The following is a 14,754-nucleotide window of genomic DNA, read 5'->3' as shown; positions in this document are numbered from 1 at the left end:
ATTTATAGTAATTTATAGTATATGTAGTTCTTGATGTAAAAAAGATCAACTTTTGTACTGTAAAAATTCCATCTATGTGAATAAGTATGAATATACTCATATACACATAATTATACTAAATAACTAATTTAATGAAACTAAATTCCTATAGAAAAATGGGGAAAGTGTAGAATCGCCCACTGCTTGGCGTGTTTTTAAGAATTGCACATACTCGGTATCCATGTACACATCGACCTATTTTCACTTAAAAAAACATCTCAGAATTGCACAAAAATGCCATTGTGCACTCCTTTGACTTTATTCATGTACACATCAACCTATTTTCACTTAAAAAATCAAAAGAAAATTGACAAAAATCCAATTCCTTTTACTTTTGTACAAAGTGCCAAATAAATAAGTGGGCGATTCTGCACTTTACCCGAAAAAATATATAAAAATACCATTTACCTATATATATTAATAATTTATTATTACACAAGGTTTTTCATATATCATCTCAAAGGAACATAAATTTAATTAAAGCGATGCATTATTGGAATAAATTTGAGTCAGTGTTTTATGTGCAAGTTATTTAGATTTCTATTGTAGAAAGAATACTTGAAATAATGTATAGAAATATTATTTTGAACCATAAAAATTCTCAATAGTAAAATTTAAAGTACTGAAAAGGTAGCTTTTGTTTTTGACAGTAGATTATATAATATAAAAATACCTCATGCCAAGCATTTTCTGAAATTACAATGCTAAATGAAATTGATATAGTGTGCAGTATTTAGCAAGGAACAGCTTTAGTATAGCCCACCTTCAAAGTTTGGCGAATTTGGTTTGGCGCCAAAGCACATGAAATACGTTGTTTTGAAAAATGGTTGCCATCCAGATTTTCGACGAAACTCCGTGTTTAAAAAAATGGTAGCCATCTTGATTTCACCAGAAATCGTGGATAATAGAAATAAGTTTATGACTGTTATACACGGTTTTAAGAGAAAGAAATATTAAGAAATGATTAAGGTTAAAAGGATGTAATTTTAAAAACAATACCGGAAACCTTTAGCTATTTCACCTTTAATAAATAATTTGGTGTGACGTCACAATGTATTCTCCATGCTACGCGTAATTTGTATTTTCTCTTTAAAAAAAAATAATGAATTGTTTATTATTGTAAATTAACATCAAATTCTTTAAATTTACATTTCTGAGCTTAGGCGTAACTGAAAATAAGTATAATAAATTGTTTATATTTAAAATTATCATGATACAGTAAGCGAATTCTACCAGTTATTACAACGATAAAGAACGTCGCAGTCTCTCATACTTGTATTTCATACAGCTTCCATATTTTCAAAGATTTTTAAGCTTTAGCATTTATACAAATAAAAAAAAAGTTTTTTTTAATTAATATTCTGGAACATATCAATTTTATCATATTTACAAATTAACGTTTTGCTACGTAACAACATAATCCCTTATATACCAGTAAGTAGACAATTTTAATTATTTTCTAAAAATTTTTAAACTTCACATTAATGAAAAACAGGTTCTTAAATTTCTAAATCACATTATATTCTCTGTAGGCAGGCATACTAGAATTCTACACATAAATAAATAAAAAATTTAATTTCTCGCAATGGAAGAAAATATTATAAGAAAATAAATACTACAAATTAGGAACACTAAGCAATGCTTCACATACACACACACATACAGTGTCTCACAAAAGTGATGGGACACTTGTGCTTTACAAAAGGAAACTGTAGTAAAATAAATAAAAAAAAAAACATGTAAAAATTTTTTGTGGGTGTGTTTCATACTTAAATTTAGTAACAATTACTACATAACATACATTTTCTCAAAATATTAAAATATCAATTTAATAAAAATACAATTGTTTAGAACGGAGCAAAAAATGGCTCACATAAGTGATGGGACACTTACTTTTCCATCAAATATTTATCCAAAAATTTTACTTTATAAAAGGTTTTAATATTTTGTTGGATTTCCTTTTACTTTTAAAACATGATTTAATTTTCTTGGGATGGATTCGACTAATTTTTTTGCGATTTCTGGAGTGATTTTACCCCATTCTTCTTGAAGCACCGATTTTAATTAATTGTCTTTCCTGTGTTTTCTCCACACCAAGATTTTACCGTCAGAATGAAATATATTAAATTTACTCTCATCAGCAAATATAACTTCATTCCAGTAATCAGAATTCTTATTTATGTTGGATTTTGCGAAAGCCAGTCTGAGGTTTCTATTCTTTTCACTCACGAAGAATTTTTTCCTGGCTGCTCTACCGTGATATCCAGCAAATCTAATTACTCTTCCAATAGTCTCAGGATTAACAATTACTCCATATAATGCTTGTAAATCAGCAGCAACTTTGGGAGCACTCATTCTTGGATTTTTTTTAATATTTCGAACGATAATTCGCTTTATTCCATTGGATAGCTTTGATGGTCGGCCAGGTCTTCTTTATCCTGAGTCATATGATTCTTTTTATATCGTTTAATGATATTAAAAACTGTTGAATGACTCAGGTTAACGGTTTCAGCAGTTTCTCTAATAGAATTTCCACGTTCAATATGCAACTTAATAACTAATTTTCGAATTTCAGGCAAAGTTTCTTTTCGTTTAGCATTCATGGCTGCACAGAGATAAAAAACACAAAAATTCCAAAACAAACTGGAGAGAAATACTGCAGACGATTGCGATAAATTATTGCCAATTGCTTTGAGTAAAAATAAAAACCCAAAAAAATATTTTTATAGCTGACTTCAGACGATTTTTGTTGCATAGTACGTAGTAGTATCTAATGGTGTCCCATCACTTATGTGAGCCATTTTTTGCTCCGTTCTAAACAATTGTATTTTTATTAAATTAATATTTTGAGAAAATGTATGTGATGTAATAATTGTTACTAAATTTAAGTATGAAACACACCCACAAAAAATTTTACATGTTTTTTTAATTTATTTTATTACAGTTTCCTTTTGTAAAGCACAAGTGTCCCATCACTTTTGTGAGACACTGTATTATCAAAGAACTCGTATTATCAAGTGCGATTACGATTGCAAACACTACATATTATAATAATGAGGTAAAAGTTACTTATAGGGTCAAAGTTTACAGTTTTGCTACTGTTGAGTAGATCGTCGGGCTATCGATATAAATCGTAAGTCGGAAAGCATTATAAACATATCAAAACCAAAACATTAAAATACAATTTAAATGAAAAATGATGTCTTAAGTATAATTCACAATTAAAACAACAATACAAATTTAAAATACACAAACGATATGTTAAACATTGCATATAAAATACGTTACATTACAGCTCGTCATCACACATTATCTCGTTTTCCTTTGTAAACAACGATCCGTATTCGCCCGAAAAGCATCAAAGTTCGGTGTCCATGTACACATCCATCTATTTCCACCTTAAAAATATCAGAGAATTGCACAACCTCGGCATTGCGCACTACATTGGCTCTGCCCATGTACACATCGATCTATTTTCACTTAAAAAAACATCCTATAATAGCACAAACTAGGCACCGCGCACAACCTCGGCATTGCGCACTACATTGGCTTTCTCCATGTACACATCGATCAATTTTCACTTAAAAAAACATCCTAGAATTGCACAAACAAGGCACCGCGCACTACATTGGCTTTGCCCATGTACACATCGATCTATTTTCACTTAAAAAAACATCCTAGAATTGCACAAACTAGGCACCGCGCACAACCTCGGCATTGCGCACTACATTGGCTTTGCCCATGTACACATCGATCGATTTTACCTTTAAAAAAAATCCTAGAATTGCACAAACTAGGCACCGCGCACAACCTCGGCATAGCGCACTACATTGGCTTTGCCCATGTACACATCGATCTATTTTCACTTAAAAAAAATCCTAGAATTGCGCAAACTAGGCACCGCGCACAAACCATTATGCATTTACATGCAGATTGACAGAAGCGCACCACATGCGTCCTCCTTCAGATAGATATTGGAGGGAATGGACAAAAGTGCTACTAGAACGGAGGGGTGCGTGCTTTAAGCTTCACAAGATCATCAAGTTCTGCAGGGTACACTTTTCATTTGTCACCTAATACCTCCTAGCGCATAACCCTGCTACCAGATAAGTAATATCTGTTTGCTACTGTTATGTCCATATTATTTTCATCATACTCTTATCCTATTCGTTAGATGCATTTAACGTATTACCTTAAATACTACACTTTATGTGTCTTTTACTTGACTGTAATAATCATCCTCGATGTGTTTATAGTATTAACTTAATTATTATAATTGATATCATATGCTTTCATTTTAATCTGAATTTTGTAACTACAGTATATGTTGTCAACACATTAACGTGTCTAATATATTAATTTAATCATTATAATCGTAATCTTATGCCTTCCACTGAAACTGAATGTAGTAAATACATAATCCAACGTATATATATGTAAGTGGATTCCCATTAGCATTAAGTAATGAACTGACACTCTTATAAGTATGTTTCATAAGCAAATTATCTTAAGATTGTATTATATTATGTATATTTAAGCATTGCCATAAGTAATGTAAGCAAGATCCTGTATGCGTATCAATAATATGTGTTGCCAGTTGTACAAAATTTCATGCTTGTTTAATCATTGTACCATGGTATTCTGTGCTTTGCTTACTCTACTCAGAAACTTCATTCTTAGTACTCATTCATCTCAGTATGTTGCCATTTTTATCTCTTATGTTTTTATTGCATATTACCAAGAAGTGTCATGTAATCAAAATGCGCACTAAGTCATGTCAGCCATAGCACTTCCCTATATTCTTTATTATTTTACTGCTATGTAATTATGCCTTATTGCAAATCGTGTAACCTACTAAGCAAGCATATCTAATCTAGAATTTATCATGCGCTTACTTAGTATTAATAGTTATAAGATAGTTGCATCATTTCGATTTCCGCACAAAATTCCTGAAACACAGCTGTATGTTTTGCATTAAATTAAGAAATTTTGAAACTTATAGTACTATTTGCGAAATTTGTTATGCACTTATGAGCTTTAGTATTAAATACTATTCTTTAGTTACTCACTATTAATCGTTATTAATGTATCTCAGTATCATTCATTTACTTACCTATTCAAATTTGCAATGTTCTGCATTCGAGTATTTAATTGTTTATCTTATAATCCTATATATTATGTAAGCGCATATTATGAAACGCATATATTATGTAATATGTAAATAACGTGTGGCTGCTAGGACCTATTTAATGTTTATAATATTCTGTGTGCACAGCTACTAATGAGTACAATATCTGTGCGGATAGTAAGTTATATAATTTGTTCATTGAGCAAAACAGTAATAATGTTTGATGCTATGTATATTTTTTTAATGCTATGTGTAATTTTTAGTGCTATGTATAATCTTCATGCTATGTATGTAATCTTCATGCTATGTATATCATCATGCTATGTATGTATGTATGTACAGTATGTCTTTAGTATGTGACACGGACAGATACGCAGCATAGATTAAGCCAAGTTCACCAGTAACGATTTGTAGTGAAGTCCGGACACCTTACTAACTCAATGTACTAAATTTCATGCAGTGCTCTTAACCCATTACTGCCGATGGAACATTACACAATCAGAGCAATTGTAATTACACGCGCGTATGAATAATACTCAGCTCAGTACAGCACTTACATCTTTTCATGTAGCAGACAACGTCTGCAAAGGTGCCATTGTAACAACCATTACTGTGAATCGGTAACTTCTGACTTAGACTCAATAAATGCCGCTGGTTTGCGGGGCTCGCCCTGGCAGTGGCGGAAGTAGATAGTAGATAATTTCTACAGGTCATGCACTATTCCGATTGGTTATACCTGAAACCGGAAGCCTGGTCTGTAGTGCTCTGCCCATGTAAACATCGATCTATTTTCACTTAAAAAAACATCCTAGAATTGCACAAACTAGGCACCGCGCACAACCTCGGCATTGCGCACTACATTGGCTTTGCCCATGTACAGGTCAGGCACTATTCCGATTGGTTATACCTGAGGCCGGAAGCCTGGTCTGTAGTGCTCTGCCCATGTAAACATCGATCGATTTTCACTTAAAAAAAACATCCTAGAATTGCACAAACTAGGCACCGCGCACAACCTAGGCATTGTGCACTACATTGGCTTTGCCCATGTACACATCGATCTATTTTCACTTAAAAAAACATCCTAGAACTGCACAAACTAGGCACCGCGCACTACATTAGCTTTGCCCATGTACACATCAATCTATTTTCACTTAAAAAAATCCTAGAATTGCGCAAACTAAGCACCGCGCACAACCTCGGCATTGCACACTACATTGGCTGTGCCCATGTACACATCGATCTATTTTCACTTAAAAAAACATCCTAGAATTGCACAAACTAGGCACCGCGCACAACCTCGGCATTGCGCACTACATTGTCTGTGCCCATGTACACATCGATCTATTTTTACTTAAAAAAAATCCTAGAATTGCAAAAACTAGGCACCGCGCACAACCTCGGCATTGTGCACTACATTGGCTTTGCCCATGTACACATCGATCTATTTTCACTTAAAAAACATCCTAGAATTGCACAAACTAGGCACCGCGCACAACCTCGGCATTGCGCACTACATCGGCTTTGCCCATGTACACATCGATCTATTTTCACTTAAAAAACATCCTAGAATTGCGCAAACTAGGCAACGCGCACAACCTCGGCATTGCGCACTACATTGGCTCTGCCCATGTACACATCGATCTATTTTCACTTAAAAAATATTCTAGAACTGCACAAACTAGACACCGCGCACAACCTCGGCATTGCGCACTACATTGGCTCTGCCCATGTACACATCGATCTATTTCCACTTAAAAAACATCCTAGAATTGCACAAACTAGGCATCGCGCACAACCTCGGCATTGCGCACTACATTGGCTCTGCCCATGTACACATCGATCTATTTTCACTTAAAAAAACATCCTAGAATTGCACAAACTAGGCACGTGCACAACCTCGGTATTGCGCAGCGCTTTGGCTTAGCCCATGTATATAGCGATCTCTTTTTACTTAAAAATCAGAAATTGAATAAACTCTGCATTGCTCATATACTAAGAAATCTTCTTTCACTTAAAAGAAATCGGAGAATTGCAGAAATTCGCGCATAAGCAACTCCATTGATTCGCGTTGGGGGAAAAAAAAAAAAAAAATTCTAGAAAAATTGAGCTTACTACAGGCGAATCAAGATCCTAGCCTAATTGATTTCTCAGCCGTACATTTCTTGCAAATACTACCATTTGATGACTTTTTCTGACTAACTAATCAGCATGGTATCTTACATTTTTCACAGAAAACGTTATCCTTCAATAATCGACAATCCATCAAAAATCTTCTAAAAAGTTCATACTCTATTGTCAATTCATACATAAAATATCTGTTCCCAAAATTTTACGCTTGTTTGAAAACTCCCACCTTAAATTTTCCTTTATAATCTCCTGATATTTAATTACAACATCACTAACAGCAGTTTTAGAGCAAGCAATAACTAAACGCAAAAATATCACCTCAAGTAGCCAAAAATATATATACAAAATAGTATTCACGGTATCTGAGCGTTAAACAATCGCCAATAACAATGTTACGAATTGTGTATTTAGATATTAATTTTAGTAGAATTCTAATTTAAAATGTTGTATTTCCTCCTGCAACGCAGCGTGAGACAAATTTTAAGAGAAATCTATACCGGAAAAGTAAGAATACAGGGCACGTGCATTAAACTTTGAGTAAACGGATGTGTCGGTAATTTGTATTGAAATTGAATAAATGTAACTGACTACTAAATTAGCTGTAACCGTAATTCCATCCTCTTGTTTACATTGCGTTTGGCGAATAGTATGGGTTACCAGATCATATCATTTATCGCCGCTCTTGGTGATATTTTTTTTGTTTAAAATTCCAGGTGGGCTATACTAAAGCTGTGCCTTTAGGGATAATAACTTTTTGTAAACAAAGGTGGCTATATTCGCTTAATTGTAATGACAGTAATTTTAACTGCATTTGTATAAGGCTGTACAGAAGATTTATTTATATGGGTTTTCATCCGCAGAGAACAACCGGATTCCCTGAGGAAGTGCTTCCGAAAATAATGTTTAAATATTACTCTAACTATATTTGAAAGCAATGCTATAACAGTGCCCTTATAAGACTCATGATCCAAAGAGCTTTGGTTTTAAATGTCTCGTTAAAACTTTCAATTACTTCTGCAAAATTCATACCCACGTAAAAATTACTACACCGAAGTCAATTGATTATACAGCAAAACGTTCCTAAAACAATCAACTCCACAATTCGAGATAATGCCAGTTTCCTGTAGCCTGACAAAACTATGAATGATTTTTAAGTCCTGTCATTTAATTATTGTCCTGACAAATGTGCCATTATCAGAGGTGGTCATTTAAGAAAATAACCACTATATGAGGTTTCAACTTAATGTAATTTTTTTCAAATAAATAATTCACTTTTTATACTCCCAAGACTAGTACATTTAATATTACATAAATCTTATTCACAAATCTATTTCTATTTCAAAAGCAATTTATAAAAAACACATTTGAAATTTTCTTCATCAAACTAATAATAATGAAAATTAAAGTATGCATAAAAATGATTATATGTGTTTTAACAAAATAGCACAAAATATTTAATGTAAAAATGTGGTTCTAGTCTCATACTTGTAAAGAAAAATAGACAAAAAAGAAAAAACAATGTAAGCTACTATGATCATCTAAATTTTCACATAATTTTAGTAGTGGAAAAAAAAAGATTCCTTAAGCTTGTATGTCTTGTCTACCTCATTCAATAAGTAATAAACACATTAAATATTTCAATGTTTATTTCATTAATAAAACTTAGCTTTTTTGCTCGCGAAATATAATTAGTACATTTTTTAAAACATAAAAAAACATTCTTTTTGCTCGGCCACATCACATTAGTTGAAAAATTGAATCATGCAAGATCATTTTTAAGTAAGGTATGCTCAAATTTATTAGTACATAATATTCAAATGATGAAGCATCTACACGAACAAGCTTTAAAAAAGTATTTCTAAATGGTAATCAAAAAAATAAATTTTCCAAAATACAGTTTCAGTAGAATGCAAAAACTATATTTCTGCATCTGCACATTGAACCAAATTATCAAGTCTGAAATTATCACTTTTCAGTCTTTAAGCACATTGTTTTTCAGGTTAAAAGTAAAGATGGAAAATCAATTTCACACACAGAATCTCCATTTCACAACTAGTCAGTTATCAGCAACGTTCTCTCAAACATTAGACAGGATTACACGTGCATGGCTTTAGTTGTATATTCATAGTCAGTGCTGGTATTTTATTATTTATTACTAATTTCTAAACAGTAAAACATAGTAAAATTTGTAATACAGTAAATCCTAGTAAATAATATGTTGCATTACTACAACCACGAAGAAAATAACACCACCATCGCACAACAATAACTAGCGCGGCGCCATATTGCTTGTTTGGGAAACTTCTGAGAGTGGGGGAGGGAGGGGAATTTTTTTCCTCCCGTCAGTATTAACAGGGAGAAAAGTTTTGCGATTGTGAATGAACTTGTTCGTGTTAAAGAGATGTTGGTTGATACCGGTGTTTATTTGTAATAGTAGAAATGTAAGTTCTTATGTGTGTGTATTCAGAGAACCAACTCGTAGCAAAAACCACCTCCCTAAGACGACCGCCTCTGAAAGAAACCAGTATTTCTGAAAACATAAGTATACTTTGGTATTGAATATTCCCTCTGTAAGGCGACCATTCACAAAGAAAATTCTGCAAGTGTGTCTGGTCGCCTTAGAGAGATTCATTCCGTAAATGCAATCTCCCTAAGACGACCACCTCTAAAAGATAAACGTATCTCTGAGAACGTGAGTATATATTGGTACTGAGAATCACCTCTCTAAAGCGACCACTTGCAACGATGAATTTTTATTTGCGGCTGGTCGCCTTAGAGAGACCTCGTTGTGTGTGGTGTATATGATTACTGTTATTGTTTCCGCAAAAAAAAATTAAATCAAATAAATAAGCATATTTAGTAAAAACCCTCTCTAAAACGACCACCTGCGTTTCCAGGTTACTCTGATGGTCTTAAAGAGATCATATTTTCATTCTGTTAATTTTATACTTTTCAAGAGGTCTATTAGCGTCAGATAAAAAAATAGCATAAACCCATATAAACCAACAAAAGATTTATTATTATATTGATACCAGTAAGAAAACCAGTAAAAGTCAATATAAACCTATATAAACCAGTACAAAGTTCTGCCATTGATGTTGGTTGTATGGGTGTCAATTGATACCAGTAAGAAAAACCCACAGAGATCAATAGAAACCAGTAAAAGTCAGTAGAGACCATCAAAAATTCTATAGGTACCAGTAGAAAGTTTTACTGGTTTGTATGGGTCATTTTGAAACCAGTAAAAAAAAGCCACAGAGACCAACAGAAACCAGTAAAAGTCAATAGAAACCCATAAAATCTTATGGGTACCCATAAAAAGTTTTACTGGTTTCTATGGGGCATTTTTAGCAGGGACTTTAAGTGAGAAAGAATTGTTAGGGCCTTTATAGGGATTACATTATATACACTCAGTTAAGATCCGACTTCTCCTTTCTTTTAATCATTATATATATTTAAATACTGCTTTATAAGTATACATAAAATATAGCAGTTTTTTAAGCTACTTATTTATATATCTATTGTTTGGTCTGGTTTGTTTGATTATAGCAAAGCATTCGACGGCTATTTGCCTAAGGGTAAGGGTGCCTCACGGAAAACTTTCTAATCAAAACTGACTGTTACGCACGTTACACGTAGGGAAAACCACCAAAACACCAATACAGCCATCCGGTTAACCGGGATTCGAATCCCGGAACGACCTGCCAGAGTTCAACCGCTCAGCTGCTAGTAAGCCACACGCACACATCCACACATATACATTAAATTATATTTACATGTCGTTTATAAAGTATAATTAAGTGCAATTTAATCATAAAGAGAATCTCAATGCTAGTTCCATTTCCAAGCCGTTTATGTACCTTATTTTTTATGCTTTGAATTATATTTAGAGAATTATTTCACCTGGTTATAGCTGAAAATGCAGTTTTTTTTATTGAAGACTTTAAGGGTAAGAAGATATATTATGTCCTTTTCTAATTATTATTGAAGCATTTAAATTTTTAAAAAAACGGGGGCACATTAATACGGATCACTGAACTAAGGTGCTCGATACAGGACAGATTAATCAGCTACTAAATTTTGATTTTTATTGAGTAAAAATGAATTCATCTGCATTCTATAAAAAAGCGAATATTCAAAAAATTGTTTTTTCTATTCTCGCAGTCATAATATTTTTCTTAAATATTCAGCTAATTCATATTCAAATATTCCAATCCATGGAATTTTAATTGATTTTAATTGTCATTTTCCCTCTGATAAACCCTTCTTTAGAGTTCAATAGCAGTCGATCAGCTTTTGTTGGGGTTCATTTTCTTTATGGTATGCTTACGTTATATATGTATGTATTATGCATTGCTCATACTCGTCAATTGCAACTTTTAATATCTCTTGGAAAAAAAATCAGTATGGGTATCCAGAAAATGATTCTTAGTGACGCTAAAACTATTATTACTAGGCATTGTCATGCCACAGTGTTTTTAAAAAAAATCCCATTGTTTAAAGGTAGATTCTATGCTCATATCCTAGTCTAAACTTAAGAGCTGCGAGTCAAAATTAAGGGAGTTTCTCTTAGGAAGCTTTAATTAGAAGTAGTTATAGGAAGTGTTAATCAATATTTATTATCTTATGGATTAAACACTTACTCCCTATTTGATCACGTGTATGGAAAACAGATATTCGTCATTCATAAAGAAAAGAAAGGTGAATGAAAATGAGTTATATTCTTGTTTTTCCAACTGCAAAACCATCTTAAGATACTATCGGATTTAATCTTTAAATTATTCCAATAATAATCAGAACAATGGGGGCCATTATTCTTAACTATAATTTACTAATGCAAATCCTATTTTGGTTTCAAATGCCTTTCATTAATTACATTAATGATATGGATATTTACTAATCTATTACTAGTACTAAAAATAGTTATAATTACTTTATTACTGATATGTTTATGTACTATTTTATTAAAAAGCGTATTTATTAATTTATTATAATTTATGAATAAATCGATTTATTAATATTAATTATTTATTTATTAATAAACCAAAAAAGTGCATATTTATATTATTAAGCTGTTTAATAAAACATAAAAGAGCACTTCAAAACTTTTCGTATACTATGTAATTTGTCTCCATTCTGATATCATGTGCATCCTTCTACCCATTACTGACTTACAGTGAAGAACAGCTCCATTCAAGTTTTTATTACTGATATACTGAATGAGACCTAAAACCACTTTTCTTCTAAAATATATCTCCTCTTATGATCCCTGACACAGCCGTTTACTTTCCCCTTCGTAATTTAGCCCACCAGCGGCCGAGCGGCGGTAAAGTCGCTGAACACTGGTAGTTCGGTCTGAGGTTCGAATCCCGCGAACGGGCTGGCTGCATGGGTGTTTTCGTGGTTTTCCCCATGTGTAACGTGTATACGAGCCAGTTTCCCTTAGAAAGTCCTCCACGAAGGCATCCCTCCCCTTAGGCAGATAGCCCTAGTGTGCTTTGCCGTAATTAAATACACACAACACCATCCCCTTCGTAATTAACGTCAGTCTCTTGCTCTTGACCGCATTTGCAAAGCCACCATTCTTACTGCTTTGTTGGATTATCATCTCGACTTTTTTAATTTATATCATCTACTTTGAGGTACGACGATTATTCTACAAATTTTCCTATTTTTCATAAATTGTGTTCAGAAATGGCTTAGAGAATGGCGCGGTATGATTTAGATATTTTCTCTATTTTTGTTGTAAACGTTGTGGCATGAACACAGTTTATTGAACCAAACTGTTGCTTTAAATTATTTATCAATTACTTTTTTATATTTTAGTTTCAATTTATTAATTTTTTTTAATAATAGCATGATGTTTTTATGAGTGATCGATAATTCTGACTAGGTGTTGACACTATTTGATAAAAACATGAAAATATAATTATGTTGCTAAGTATTGCAAGTTTTAATACGATCGTTAAGTAAAAATATGCAAATTCTAGTCAAATTCTAGTATTTATCATTACTTGTATCTATACAGATGATACAAAGGCTGTTTGCACATTTTTCAGACGATTTTGCTTTACTATAAAAAATAACTTGCGCTTGAAGATGTTATTTTTAAATGTAAAACTATATTTTTGAAAATATAAATTATCGTCTGCTACTTGACAATTCTGTTTTTTTATGCAAAACGGCGCTTTTAAAGAAGCAGAAGAATGCAAAGCTGCGTTTGCGCGCTTTCCAAAGAAAATTATTCGTATTTAGTAATTTGTATTAGTACTACAAAACACTGTGAAAGCCATGGTTTTTCGATATCTAAGGCTACGGTAAATAATATTGTCAACAAGAAAGGAAACAAACAACAAATTCGACTTCAAGCAGAAAAATTGTCCCAAATACATATCCAGATAAAGAATGAGAATCTGCCAAATCAAAGGACTGCAGTGCTCAGTTTCAACTGCAGAGTGATTAATGCTGATTTGAATCTTAGAAATGCGAAAAAACATAATGTGCATCGTCTTTCTTCACGACATATGGTCGATCGAAAAATTTTTTATAAGAACAACATTTATCTGGGCAAAAATGGAAAAATGGTGTTACAGTAAATGAATCTTTGGTGCATTTAAATTACTGCAATAAAAATAGATCCATTTATTATCATAAAAGAAAAGAAAAGTATCTTAAAACATGTTTAAAAAATCTAAAGAGAGGTTTTCAAAGGGATTTATGATTGTTGCTGATTTTTCATACAACGTCAAATTAAAATAGAGAGGGTGGGGGAAAAATATTAAGATCAACTCCACATATTATCAGGAACATATTTTATACCTAACTTTCAAATATGAAAATCCATCTCTTTACCCACGGTGACATCAGTCAATAAAACTTCATCAAGACAACGCAAACAGCCATTCGTCAAAATCCACTGTTAATTTCCTGGATAAATTAGAACAAGAAACGGGTATTAAGGCCTGCTTCACTCATCCCTATTCAATCTTCTGCTGCATCATCCATGGATTTTTGCTCTTTTGGATTAAAAAAGCGAATTGTCCAAGCGTTGACCTACAACCTTCCTTAGACTTTGGAAAGTCTTAATTGTATTGTAAATTACGGTGTAGAAAGATAGTGAAGAATAAGAATTGTCAAATAGAACATTTAAAACACAAAACTTTTAGGTAAAGTATTTCTGTAAATGCAATGAAAATTATCTAAAATGTGTATGAGCAGCCTTTGTATGCGTTTATGTATTAGTATAAAAGGAGACAGAACAGCAGAAGAAATAAGTAACCAAGGAAAGTTTTAAAGCCTTTTTATTCTCACAAAAAAGAAGACGTATTTTTAGTTTGAAACTTTCACTTTGCAGTTAAAATGCAGATGCAGTGCAACAATCATATGTGATCTTAAAATGTCATTTGCTATGACTCAACTGTAGATAAACTTACATGAATTTCTATTTAAACGAATTAATA

The 14,754-nt window shown here is 32.6% G+C and overlaps 1 protein-coding gene and 1 long non-coding RNA gene across 15 annotated transcripts in view; one reads left to right on the top strand and one right to left on the bottom strand.

The window, feature by feature from the left end:
• LOC118203570 (uncharacterized) overlaps window positions 1–14,754 on the bottom strand; it is a 133,669-nt gene that overhangs the window by 49,040 nt on the left and 69,875 nt on the right. The window contains exon 1 of one of the 8 annotated variants that reach the window (XR_015044420.1): window positions 713–849. The exons of 6 other annotated variants lie outside the window; for them this stretch is intronic. This is a non-coding gene — a long non-coding RNA (uncharacterized LOC118203570). Of the gene's footprint in view, window positions 1–712; window positions 850–14,754 lie in introns of those variants that run through there. One more of the 8 variants, XR_015044421.1, reaches the window with a different exon arrangement.
• Window positions 1–14,754, top strand: part of LOC118203569 (phosphatidylinositol-3,5-bisphosphate 3-phosphatase MTMR14-like) — a 143,603-nt gene that overhangs the window by 66,566 nt on the left and 62,283 nt on the right. The gene's annotated exons all lie outside the window — the stretch shown is intronic.

This window comes from Stegodyphus dumicola, chromosome 12 (genome assembly GCF_044657685.1).
Source record: "Stegodyphus dumicola isolate Sdum_Otavi_A_Nest chromosome 12, ASM4465768v1".
NCBI classification, from domain to species: domain Eukaryota; kingdom Metazoa; phylum Arthropoda; class Arachnida; order Araneae; family Eresidae; genus Stegodyphus; species Stegodyphus dumicola.
The sequence above is the reverse complement of the archived record's forward strand: the minus strand, read 5'-3'. Positions and strand labels throughout refer to the sequence as shown.